This window comes from Pongo abelii, chromosome 10 (assembly GCF_028885655.2).
Source record: "Pongo abelii isolate AG06213 chromosome 10, NHGRI_mPonAbe1-v2.0_pri, whole genome shotgun sequence".
NCBI classification, from domain to species: Eukaryota; Metazoa; Chordata; class Mammalia; order Primates; family Hominidae; genus Pongo; species Pongo abelii.
The window spans coordinates 99859072-99873426 of record NC_071995.2 but is presented as its reverse complement, the minus strand read 5'-3'; positions in this window follow the sequence as shown (position 1 = coordinate 99873426).

Genomic DNA, 14355 nt, shown 5'->3' with positions numbered 1-14355 from the left:
ACAAAGTCTTGATGATAACAGTCAATGGGATGGATTGGAAAGTGTCGGACTAGGAGTCAGAAAACCTGGGTGCTGATCCTAGGAGGTTCACTTAGCCATGTGACTTTGTAAAATGTGTGAAACTAACGCTGTAAAATATGTAAAATTAACCCTGCAACAAAAAAGTAATGTACACATACATATTTTGAATGTTGCATGATGTAAAGTCAAATAATTATTAGAGTTGCTCCCAGAACTTGTTCTGTATATCCAATAATTAGTTTTCAATATTAGTGAAGGAAAGACCTAGGAGTGGACATTTCTCAGTCTCTCATATACCATATACACTGATCTGGGTGACAGAATACCTTTGAAGATACACTTAAAAATGCATCTTAAGAGAATAAGACAAGCCACAGACTGGGAAAAATATCTGCAAAACACATATCTAATAAAAGTTTTGTATTCAAAATATGCAAACACCCTTAAAACTCCACAATAAAAAACAAATATCCCAATTAAAAATGAATGAGAGATCTGAACAGACACCTCACTGGAGAATATATACAGTATGAAAAGATGCTCAACATCATATGTCATTAGAGAACTGAAATTTAAAATAACAAGATACCACTACACACCTATTGCAGTGGCTCCACTCCAAAATACTGACAACACCAAATGCTGGAAAGGACGTGGAACAGCAGAAATTCTCATTCATTGCTGGTGAGAATACAAAATGGCACAGCCACTTTAGAAGACACCTATTTCTTAGAAAGCGAAACATAGGCTTACCATATGATCCAGCAATTGTGCTCTTAAGTATTCATCCAAATGAACTGAAAACTTATAGCCACACAAAAACCTGCACACAAATATTTATAGCAGTTTTATTCATAATTGCCAAAAATTGGAAGTGACCAAGATGTTCTTCAATGGATAAACAAACTATGGAACATTTAGACAATGGAATATTATTCCGGGATAAAAAGAAACGAGCTAACTATCAGGCTATTGCAAAGTGAAAGAAACCAGTCTGAAAAGGCTACATAGGCTTCATCTTTAAGACTCCAACTATGACATTCTAGAAAAGTTAAAACTGTAGAGGCAATAAAAATATCAGTGGTGCTAGAGTGGGTGAGGGAAAGAAGGGAGGGATCATTAGGTGGAACACAGGGCATTCTTAGGGCAGTGACACTACTTTTATGACACTGTAATGATAGATACATGACTAATGCAACATATTATTAATGAAGAAAATTGTGTGGGGAGGGAAAGTAGGCATATGGGAACTCTCTGTACTTTCTGTTCAATTTTTCTATAAACCTAAAACCGCTATAAAAATAAAGTCTATTAATTTTTTTTAAAAATATGTGTCTCTCTGTAATTCCTTCTGCCTCTCATCCCGAAGTCCTCTCTGAAATGGAATCAGGAAAGACAGCACCTTACTCTTGAATCCTGGGAGCCCCAAGAGGAAGTAGGACTGGAATCTCAGGAATACTAGAAACCAGGAAAATTTGGATCTATTGACATCCAAAGTGGATCAGAAAGAAAAGTGAGTGCCTCAGACACCAATTGGAAAAGAAAAATTTATTTACTTTCTCAATGAATATTTATTGAGTGCCCACTGTGTAAGGCACTGGTCTAAGGGCTGAAGATACAGCAGTAAACAAAGTTTCTCCCGTCACGAGGCTCAGGTTCTAGTTTGGAGAGACAAAAAAAAATAAAAAAAAATAAAAATGTAAATTTATAGACTGTCAGATGCAATAAGTGCCATGGACATAATATAGCTGGTGAATAGTGTGTGGCAGAAGCTGTTAATTTTTCCATAGAATTCATTGTTCCATTCATCTTTTAGAAAAAGAACCCTTATCTCAAAGTTTACTCGGTTATGCATCTGTGCATTACAATCTTCATTTCCCCGGATCTGTTCTACTCCCCTGCCCCCTTGCACCTAGATACAGCCTTGTGACCAAGGTCAGCCCCATGGGATATGCATGGAAGTGCTCTGCGTAACTTCCAGGTCATTTGCTAAAAGATAAAGCTACTTGCCTTGGATTCTTTCTTTCTCTCTCCTATTGGCTGGGAAATAATGATTGAAGAATGCCTGGAAGCCAAAAGTGGAAGACAGCAGAGCCCCCAGCTGTAGTCTGTTCGATTCTTAGCTGTTACATGAGAGGAAATTTTTTTTTTTTTTTGAGACAGAGTCTTGCTCTGTCACCCAGGCTGGAGTGCAATGGTGCAATCTTGGCTCACTGCAACCTCTGCCTCCTGGGTTCAAGCAATTCTCCTGCCTCAGTCTCCCAAGTAGCTGGGATTACAGGAGCCTGCCACCATACCTGCCTATATTTTTTGTATTTTTAATAGAGATGGGGTTTCACCATGTTGGCCAGGCTGGTCTCGAACTCCTGACCTCAGGTGATCCACCCACCTCGGCCTCCCAAAGTGCTGGGATTACAGGCATGAGCCACTGCGCCCAGCCAGGGAAATAAATTTCTATCTACTATAAGTTAGTTTGTTTTTAGACTTCATTGTTACTGTAGCTTAGCTTGTATGAAATTCAGGGAGCACCAGGGCAAAGTTGGGGAAGTTTTCTGTGTTACATAAGGTGGTCAGGGAAGGCCTCCCTGATAAGATGACATTTAAGCAGAAACCTTAAAAGAGGGAGAGAGTGAGCTGTGGGGCTATTTGGATAAAGCGGCAGAGGAACACAGCAATCACAAGGGCACTGAGGCAGGATTGAGCTCCAGGCTGGTTCAGGAACAGCCAAAAGTCCAGCATGTCTGCAACACAGTGAGTAAAGAGGAAAGAAAATTAGAGGGGATATAGGGGAGCAGATCACATAGGGCCTTTTAGGCCATCACAGAAAATTCTGGAAACAGCCTCATAGCAAAGAGCTCACAGGGAGTCTCAAGGTAAGGACAATGGAAGAGAGTCCATGGAGTGGGACAGTGCCAGAGAAAAGAAGACTGCCATGCCCTTCTGGAGCATCTATAAGTTGAATTTGGCTTATATTCATAGGGAATTCCAGAGACAAGGGCATTGTCGGGCTCAAGATGTACTGGTGGACATATTCACTGTATCAAATACTAAATTTATAATCAAATACTGTCTGGGAAGATGTATTTTCTAGAAACTCAGTGAGGATTGAACTCAACTGATGAGTAATGCTCCTCTAAGAAGTGACCAGACTCCCTCATGCCCAGAAATCTCTTTGGCACAAGAGCTATGCAGTCACAAAATTATAGGCATCTCTCCAATTTTCATTTTATAGACCTGGGAAGCCTGGAGAAACAAAATGACTCATCCAAGATGACATAGGAAATTAATGGCAGAACTGGAAACTAGAACCCAGGTGCCCTTACCCTAATTGAACACCCTTTCCATTGCAATCAACTTTAATTCATGCTGGGTACAAAAGGTGGTGGTGAATATTTCACATTATAAAACAATTCTAGTGACTTTTGAACTGGGTTTGATCGGGGAGTCACTATTTTATGTCAGCAGCAGATTTTCTTTCCTAATGATTCTTTGTGTAAAACAGCATGGGATGAAAAACTGCCCTGATTACACATAAATCAGATTATCTGGATGGAGATAATTAGTATAAATAAGGTCTCTTATTAATAAAGGACTTTGAGCTGTTTAGAAAATTTAGTACCCATTTTCACCTCTGATCTACATGGCAGCCCTGTGAGGTAAGCAGGGTAGATATCATTTCCATTATATTATAGAGAAAGAGATAAAATAATTCCAGAGACAGTAAATGACTCAGCCAAGGTCACATACCTTTTTTGATGATACCAGATATTCTTATCCAGCTCTGCGGGACTTGGCACCACAGGCATCTTCCCAGGTGATTAATAGCTGGCACTGGCTGGGTGCGGTGGCTCACGCCTATAATCCCAGCACTTTAGGAGGCTGAGGCAGGTGGATCACGAGGTCAGGAATTCAAGACCAGCCTGGCCAAGATGGTGAAAGCCCGTCTCTACTAAAAATACAAAAATTAGCCTGGCATGGTGGCAAGCGCCTGTAATCCCAGATACTCAGGAGGCTGAGGCAGGAGAATCGCTTGAACCCAGGAGGCAGAGGTTGCAGTGAGCCAAGATTGCACCATGGCACTCCAGCCTGGGTGATAGAGCAAGACTCTGTCTCAAAAAAAAAAAAAAAAAAAAAAAGCTGGCACTTTATAGCTCTTACTACGTACCAGACACTGTTCCAAGTGCTTTGCATAATAATGATTCAGTTACTTCTCCTACTAGGTAAATTCTGTTATCTCCATTCACTGATAGGAAACTTGAGGCACAGAGAGACTGAGTAACTTGCCCAAGGTCACGTATCCTTATAAAGTAGTCAGAGCTGGGACCCAGACACGTGCAGGCTGTGTTCAGAATCTGTGCTTTGCACCACTGCACTATGCTACCTCTTCAATTAGGAGGACTTAGAGGCCATTTTGTGATTCAGATAGCTCATGGGCACATTTCAAGAGTCTTTGAGATCAAGTTCAGATACCCTATTAGCTCTTATGATTTTTGCAAGCCCTTCCTTTGATGTGTATTATCCACTTATCTAATAGAGAGATGTAATCAAAATTTGGTTTTTAGGCGGGGTGCGGTGGCTCATGCCTATAATCCCAGAACTTTGGGAGGTCGAGGCGGGCGGATCACGAGGTCAGGAGATCGAGACCATCCTGGCTAGGTGAAACCCCATCTCTACTAAAAATACAAAAAACTAGCCGAGTGTGGTGGCGGGCGCCTATATTTCCAGCTACTCGGGGGGCTGAGGCAGGAGAATGGCGTGAACCTGGGAGGCGGTTGTTCATTCTCAATCCATGTGGTTTTGACGCCAACACACCCCCTGTCTTCATGGTTGGATGCATGACCCAGGTCCAAGCAATGAGAGTGTTTCCTCCTGGATACAAACACTGATTGACTCAGAGATAGGTAAGTGATCTTAGTCAGTCCAGCGAAAGTTGGTCCCAGGACTTTTACTTGAGCTGTTGGGAAGCAGAAACCCTCTTTCTACTTAGTGAGTAATACAATAGAGTATAAGCTGGAGGCTGGTGGACTTGCACAAGAATGAAATGAAGACAAATATAGGTAGAACCAAGTGCTGGAGAGAGAATCAAGTCCTGGTAGCAAAGTTGGGGCACTTATCCAAACTTTGTCAACGCTTGGACTTCTCAGTAACATAAGGCAATATATCCCCTTGTGTGTATAGGCAAGCCTGAGTCAGCCTTCTGTCACTTGTAACCTAGATTAATTTTTTCTGATTAATTAATTGTTCCAATTAGTACAAGAATAATTTATATACTAGACTTTCTGCCTCACCTTGAAACCTGGAAGCTCACGGTATCATTATCTCTTGCCACAATGAAGCTGCTTGAAAAACAACCACAGTGGCATGCAACAAGTCTACAGTTGGCTGAGTGGCTCTGCTATTCTGGATTGGTCTTGGCTGACCTTGGCTGGGCTTATTCATGTGTCTGTGGTCAGCTGGCAGACTGGCTGGGGGCTGGCTAATCTAGCACAGTTTGGGCTTAAATGACCCAACTACCTGGCTCTGCTTCACAGCATCTCTCATCATCCATCAGGCTATCCTGAGCTTTTTTCATGGTAAAGCAGGGTTCTGAGAGAGACAGGCAGAATGCAAGGTCTAGGCTCACAATGGTCACAGTACCACTCCCACAGCATTCTGTTGGGTACAGCAGGTCACAAGGAAGGCCCATATTTAGGGATGGAGGAAATAGCCTCTACTTCTCAATCCGAAGAGCTGCAAATTCCTATTGCAAAAGGCATGGCTGCCACACGGAGGGGTGGAGAATTGGAGCCATTTTTGCAATCAGTCTACCACATTTATCATAATTGTTCCCATAATTAAACAGTGGTGGTAGAGAGAAAAGGAGCAACTGGATACTGGAGCTTCACCAGGTGCCTACTAAGCCACAAATTCCTCAGTACATGCAGGGGATGAAGCTATCCTCTCCTGATTCCACCCATTTAGCATATGTGATTTTTTTTTAAGTTGGAAACAGGCAGAGAGACCCTGTTTTGAAAGAGACCTTAAGGGTCGTCTGGCCCAATCTCCATATTTTTTCAGAAGAAAGAACCAGGCACCAAAGTTAGGGGACTTGCCCAGGGCCACACAGTGAGTGAGGGACACATGTGGGTCTAGATGTTTGCCTGCTGACTCCCCGCACAGCAGACCTTCCACGGTCCTGTGCTGTTCTCTTCTCACGCCAAGGCAGAACACAGCAGTGGCCACATGCTTGCACTTTGGAGGCAGTTAGCCTGGGTTTTCTTTCTTCCTTTCTTTCTTTTTTTTTTTGAGACGGAGTTTTGCTCTTGTTGCTCAGGCTGGAGTGCAATGGCGTGATCTCCGCTCACTGCAACCTCCACCTCCCGGATTCAAGCTATTCTCCTGCCTCAGCCTCCCGAGTAGCCGGGATTACAGGCATGCACCACCACGCCCAGCTAATTTTGTGTTTTTAGTAGAGATAGGGTTTCTCCATGTTAGTCAGGCTGCTCTCGAACTCCTGACCTGAGAGGATCCACCCACCTCGGCCTCCCAAAGTGTTGGGATTACAGGCGTGAGCCACCACGCCCAGCCAGCCTGGGTTTTCAACCTGGCCTGTTGCTTATTACTTATGAGACTTTGGACAAATTATTTAACCCCTCTATCAATGACGGTAATAGTACTGGACCTCATAGGGTTGTTGGGCAGATTAAATGAAAGAAACAAAATGAAGCACATAGTAAGTGCTCAATAAATTTCAGCTATTATATTTTCTCTAAAAATGTAGCATTTTCCTATTTGGCTTGTTCTTGTGTGCATTTAGTTTGGGTGTAGGCATTCAAGAGAGCTGAAAATATCATAATACTAAATGTTTAGATGGCAAAGAATGAATTCATCTTTTAAAAGTACCTGGAGTATAAATTCACATTTTCTTGTAAGAAGAGATATTTATAATCTGGTTTATTTGTTTACTTACTAACAAACATTTGCTGAGAGTCTACTGCGAGTCAGGCATTGTAGTAGTTTGCTGTTGCTGCAACTTATTACCACAAACTTAGTGACTTAAAATAACATATGTTCTGGAGGTCAGAAGTCTGAAATGGATCATCTGGGCTGTTCCTTCTGGAGACTCCAGGGGACAATCTGTTTCTTTGTTTTTTTCCAGCTTCTAGAGGCTGCCAGAATTCCTTGGATCATGGTCTGTTTCACTCCAATCTCTGCTTCCACCATCACCTCTCCTCTCCCTTGACTCCAGTGTCTCATTGCCTTCTCTGACACTCTTGCCTGCCCATTATCAGCCTCTCCATATGGATTGTGCTTTCTTATAGCACGGTGGCCTCAGGGTAGTCAGACATGGTGGCTCAAGGCTCCAAAAATGAGTGTTTTCAGCAAGCAAAACAAAAGCTCCATGCTCTTTTATGAATTCACATTAGAAGTCACATAGCTTTGTATTCCATGTGGGAGCTGAAGAATGAGAAGACATGGACACAGGGAGGGGAACAACACACTCTGGGTCCTGTCGTGGGATGAGGGATGAGGGGAGGGACAAATACCTAATGCACGCAGGGCTTAAAACCTAGATGACGGGTTGATAGGTGCAGCAAACCACCATGGCACACATATAGCTATATAAGAAACCTGCATGTTCTTCACATATATCCCAGATCTTAAAATAAATAAAAAATAAAAATAAATAAATAAAAATAAAAATTATATTTAAAAAAGAAGTCACATAGCTTTATTTCCATACCCCATGGGTTGAAGCAGTCACAGCCCATTCAGATTCCAGGGAAAGGGACACAGGCCACATCTCTTGATGAAAAGAACGTGAAGGAATGTGCAGTTATGTGTTAAAGACATCCCGGTAGAGTTCACAAGCATGAGTTTTTACAGCAGACACTACATTTCCCTGCCGGTTTACCTGCCTTGGGATGGTGGAGATCTTGGGAAGTTGGCAGTCGTTTCCTGCAGGATTCTAAGTTGGATGGCAGCAGCTCTCCAGCTCTGTGGCAACGAAACTGAAAGCTAGTGGAGAGTTGCCTGACTTTTGCCTTCTCAGGTCTTTCCATGAGTTCTGTGAACACTCAATTTCCTGTATCAAATTCCTTCTTCTTGAAAATACTTAGAGTGATACCTGTTTTTTCTTCTGGAGGCTGACTGATTCAAGCTCCAAAGTCTTTCCTCCTAACTGCCTCTCGCATTGTTCTAAACCTTTCTGGTGCTCCTGACCTGCTCCTTTGCAACCCACACATGCTCACACATCCAGCATGCCCTAAGAAGATGACACTGCCTCTTAGTGCTCACAAAAGGAGTGCAAGCTATATGAATCTCAACTATCCTTTCTATCCAACTGGAACTGTATCTGTCTGTTTTTCCCCCTTCTGCTCCATCTTAGAAGAAAAATTCATCAATACTTTTGGGAAAAAGGTAAACTTTTAAATACGATGCACGGCACCCTTCATTTATCTTTTCAACCTGATTTTCTGCCATCTTTTTATATGTGCCCATGTTAATTATGGTAGACTAACTGCTTTACCAAATAGACTCATAAAATTGGTGGAATTATTGCTGCAACAGAAAGACCCAAAGGTCTACAATGGCCTAAACCCTGTAAAAGTTTATTTCTTGCTCAAATAACAATTATAGGCAAGCAAATAATCAGTGACATATGCTCTTCTCTATATAGGGACTTAAACTAATAGAGAGGCAACCATTTCCTTCCTTCCCTCCCTCCCTCTCTCTCTTTCTTTCTTTCTTTCTCTCTCTTTTTTTTTTTTTTTTTTTTGATGGAGTCTTGCTCTGTCGCCCAGGCTGGAGTGCAGTGGCGCGATCTAGACTCACTGCAATCTCCGCCACCCGGGATCAAGCGATTCTCCTGCTTCAGCCTTCTGAGTACCTGGGATTATAGGCGCCCACCACCACGCCCGACTAATTTTTGTATTTTTAGTAGAGTCGGGGTTTTGCCACGTTGGCCAGGCTGGTCTCGGAGTCCTAACCTCAGGTGATCTGCCTGCCTTGGCTTCCCAAAGTGCTGGGATTACAGGCGTGAGCCACTGCGCCTAGCCTGAGACGACCATTTTCAACATGTGCTTTCCAAGGTCACCCTTTCCAGACATCCAGAAGAGAATGTAAACTAAAAATAAAATCCTAAGCCCCCCAACCAACTGAACAGACCCCCTCTTGGCCAAGGAGACCTCAAGAAAAACTTAAAAACTGAATTCCTGGCCATCACAAGAAGGGAAGGTCCAATATGCTTTGTTATCCTCCCTCCCTTTTGGAGTTTAGGCACAACTGAACAGAATTAGTGTTAAAATAGAGATCATAAAGCTAACAAAATGGACTTATTGTCACAATAAGATGCCAAATTACAAATAGGACCTAACATGACACAAGAAGCGTTGAGTCACACATTCTTATAATTCACTGTAACCCAGTGTACTGGAAAACAATATCTTAACATGAAATATTCCTTTTTTGCTGCCTCTGAATTTTTAGACAAAGCTTTATTTCTTTAACCAATTGTAAATTAAACAGTCTCTGAATTTACTTATACCCTGTAAGCACCTGCTTCAAGATATCCCAACTTTTCAGGCTGAACCAGTGTAAATACCTTCCATGTGATTGATTTATATCTTTGCCTGTAATGCCTGCCTCCCTAAAATGTGTAAAATTGTACTGTAATCCTACTACCAAGGATGCACTTTCTCAGGACCTCTTGAAACTGTGTTCCCCAGGCCATGGTCACTCATATTGACTCAGAATAACCTCTTTAAAATATTTTAGCCAGGTGTGGTGGCTAACACTCATAATCCCAGCACTTTGGGAGGCCATGGCTAGAGGTTAGCTTGAGGCCAGGAGTTTAATGCCCAGCCTGGGGAACATAGCAAGATCCCATCTCTACAAAAAAAATAAAAAAATAATTAGCTGGGTAGGTAGCACATACTTGCAGTCCCAGCTGCTCAGGAGGCTGAAGTGGGAGGATTGCTTGAGCTCAGAGTTTGATGCTGCAGTGAGCTATGATTATGATCATTACACTGCACTCCAGCCTGGGTAACAGAGTAAGACCTTGTTTAAGGAAAAGAAGAAAAGAAAAAGAAAGAAAGAAAAGAAAAGAAAGAGAGAGAGAGAAAGGTAGAAAGAAAGAAAGAAAAGAAAAAGAAGGAAAGAAAGAAAGAAAAGAAAGAAAGAAAGAAAGAGAAAGAGAAAAAAAGAAAGAAAGAAAGAAAAATTTTTTTATGGAGTTTGGTTTCTCCATTAACAGGGGGAAACATACAGAGGGTATATGTGAGAGGCTTTTTATGGGTTAGCCCTGGACATGGTACATGTCACTTCTGCTCCCATTCCACTAGCTAGAATTCAGTCACAAGGCTACATCTAGCTGCAAGGGAGGCTGGGAAACGTCATCTAACTGTGTGCCCAGGAAGAAGAGAAAATGAGTTTTGGTGAATGACCAGCTAGCAGTCTGTGCCATTGTGCCTTAAACCTTTGCATGCTTATTTAATTTTCCTATAGTTCAGCTTTGTCATTTCAAAGTTGAGGATCATCGTGGCATCTCCTTCATAGGGCTATTGTAAGGATTAATTACATCAGTACTGTAAAGACCTTAGAACATTGCCTGGCTTTTTGTAAGCATCCCATAAAAGTTATCTACTATTGTTATTATTCTTGTAATCCTTAGAGACTCAGTTTTGATATTACTTCCTTACATGAAATCTTTCTTCTCCCTTTCTCCTCTAGCCCATTCTCTCTAGCAGCATCATATCGTATTATAGCTGTCTGTTTTCTGGTTGGTCCCTCCCCTACATGCTTCTTGAGGATGTAGGATTATGTTTAGTTATGTTTTAAGTAACTAACATAGTCTCTGGCATATGATAGGTACTCACTAAATATTTGCTGAGGGAGGAAAGGAGAAAGTGATAAAGGCGAGAAGGAAAGCCACCAAGTGGATCAGTATCTTGTCATGGGGAGATCTGTGAAAGGACAGTTTGATAAACTGTCCTTTCATGGATTGTAGTCACCATCTTCCAGGTCCCAGAGGGTTACTTGGTACTGAAGTCTTACCAGCCTAGGGACCAAGGCTGCCTGCCCTTCATGACCCGTGTGAGACACTGCTTCTGCACTGCCTCACATCCTCTCAACCTACCTTTTCTCCAGTCCCTGCTGCAGCACCCAGCACCCAGGGAAGTGAATCTACATTCCCTCACCTTGTAACTGAGTCTTTCAACTTTGAATGCATTTTAAAACTTTTTTCCTCTCTTTCTAGTCTTAAGATGTAACCTTGAAACAGACTGTAGAAACTCTCTTTTCCTTAGTCTTAAAATATACCTTGAAATGTACTTTGAAACTCTGCTTCCCTCTCTTTCCCACTAGACTCTCCCTTGCACCGTGGACACGTATCTAACTGTATACTTGTTAATAAATTCCAGCGGCTGATTTTACACAACAGCCAGGCAAGGAGACCCAGCTGCAGAATTCTCCCCTACTTGGAGATTACCTCATGACAGACATCTATAACCTGGCTGCAACTGAGATGGCACCAGCCAGCACTCCAAGTGGACAACAACTCAAAATAACCCTTGAAAGAAGACATGCAGGCCTGTATCTTGTGTTACTCTGGCATGGTTCTCATACTGTCTCCCCTTTTTATTTTTTATTTATTTTTAATATATTTTTTGAAACAGAGTCTCTCTGTTGCTCAGGCTGGAGTGCAGTGGTGTGAACATGGCTCACTGCAGCCTCAACTCCCAGGCTCAAGCAGTCCTCCCAACTCTTAGCCTCCAGAGTAGCTGGGACTACAGGTGTGCACCACCACATCTGGCTAATTTTTTTTTGCATTTTTTGTAGAGATGGGTTTTCACCATGTTGCCCAGGCTAGTTTCAAACTCCTCGGTTCAAGCAATCGGACAGCCTCGGCCTCACAAAGTGCTGGGATTACAGGCATGAGCCACTGCGCCTGGCCAAGTCTCCCCCTTTAAAATCCCTTCCTTCAGTCTAACACTTGAAATGGTCATTTGGAGGCACAAGCCTGGCCATTTCCCAATTGCTAGCATTTGAATAAAGTTGCTTTCCTTTTACTTGCTTCTCATTTTTTGGCTCTCAAGTCATGAGCAGCCAGACTTGCATTCAGTTACAAAGTGACTGTCCTGCATCTCATTCTGCCCTGGGGCTGCTCTTGCTCAACTTCCTTGGACATTGTTAGAAATGTATTTTGACTGTCACATATGCAAGTATGCAAGTGCAAGGGAGTTGGCATCTCATGGGGCAATGTAACCACTGCAGGACATGAACTAGTTGATAAATATTCCTCTCTTCTGACTCTTGAGCAGATGATTCTGAAAGGGTGATGAACTCATCCTGGCTTTCCACGGATCTGAGTTTTCTCTGAGTTAGCACTGGAAATCCCATGTTGCTGTTGGTTGCCTTAATTCTGAAATGCATTCTGCAGGACTTCTTAGGGGGTCCCAGTGAGATCAAGTTCCAGTTTCCCACAGCTTAATAACACACATTGTTTTGCCTTTTCCTGCATTTCTGGGATTACTTCCCAATATATACTGCCTTCACACAAGCTTGTGTCTTCGGCTCTGTTTTCTATGGGGAATCTAGCTGGTCTTTGAATTGGGCAATGCTGAGCTTATCTGTGCAGTGATGAGTGTTTCCAACTTTAGGAAACTTAAAAAGACAGAGGCAAGTGAAATAAGTCAGGGCCCCAAACAGCCAAATTATCACTTTCCTGATGTTGTTACAAAATTAATCTGAAAGGTATGGCACTGTTCAAAGATAGTATAATGAAATATTTATTATAAGGTTTAATTGCTTGAACAGCCAGATGTAGAAAGGACTGCAGACAGATAGTCAGGAGACTCAACTTTTAGTCCCACTTTTAGTATTTAAAATCCCATGTGACCTTTGACACCCTTCTCGTTGGGCCTCAGTTTCTTCATCTCCAAATTCTTGGCTGCTACTCTGCTAAGATCAAGTTTACAAAATTAGGAGGTTAGGCTACATTTTGCTTTTACCAGTTGTTCTATCGCGGCTGGTGCAGTTGTACATGATGGGCAGAGGCTTGTGGGGTGTCAGGGGCCTTGTGCCTTCCTAGCGCCACTAGGATTAATAGGCCTGGTGGCCTGTTTCATGTCCATTTCACTAGTTGAGCACATATTGAAGAAAGATTTTTTATATGGGTCATAGTGGACCATGAAGAACTCCCAACTTATTTCCCTGACAACATTCTTTTTTTTCCTTTGAGACAGTCTTGCTCTGTTGCCCAGGCTGGAGTGCAGTGGCATGACTTCAGCTCACTGCAACCTCCGCCTCCCTGGTTCAAACAGTTCTCCTGCTTCAGCCTCCCAAGTAGCTGGGACTACAGGCATGTGCCACCACGCCTGGCTATTTTTTTTTTGTATTTTTAGTAGAGATGGGGTTTCACCATGTTGACCAGGCTGGTCTCAAACTCCTGACCTCAAGCGATCCACCCACCTCCGCCTCCCAGAGTGCTGAGATTATAGGCATGAGCCACTGCACCCAGACCCCTGACAAGATTCTCAAGATTTAACAATCTCAAATCTTCTTTCCGCATTGCCAACTAGACAAGATATCAGGGCCAAGAGTATTTGGCTCTGAGATGTAAGAAAGGTCTTTCTAATTACTGTAGAACTTGAGGTCATGATCATCACAGCCAGTGGTGTGCTGCTCCTACCCGCTTGTAAGAGCCAGTTGCTAAATATTCAGGAATGTTTCAAGCCAAACAACCACTGGTAGCTTGAAATCAGTCATAGGGAGAGTATTGACACCACAGAAATTGACAGATGCTACAAATCCATGTTCTCTCCACACCCACCCTTCCCTGAGCCAATTTACCAGCAATTCCCCACATCCAGCTCTTAATACTGGAAGTTTTTTATCCAGGACTGTGGCTAAATTAAATATGTGTCTTAAAAAGAATTTTTTTCCCTGCTTTTTGGTTTGTGGATACAAAGAGCTGAATGATTAAAACTTGTTTTTCTCTCCACCTCAACAGTGGCTTTCTTTATAGATTCTATGAATCTGAAAGATACAAGTTCCACCAGAGGTCTTGGCAGGGTTCCACAGCCCCAAGCTCTGCAGGTTCTGACGAAGGATAGGCTGGGCCCTGCCAGGAAAACTCACAGAACCACATCAAGGTGTTTGTGCTGCTGCTTTAAGAGTTTGTCCTCAAGACAAATAGGAGTTTGCCTATTTGGGGGCTTTGGAAATTTTTTTTTTTAGGATTTTAGAAGCCTGTTCTGTTACTTGCTAGTTGCGTTACTGGACAAGTTAGTTAACCTTGTTGAGCCTGGGAAGTAATCCCAGGAAAGCAGGGAAATGCAAAACAGTGTGCGTTAT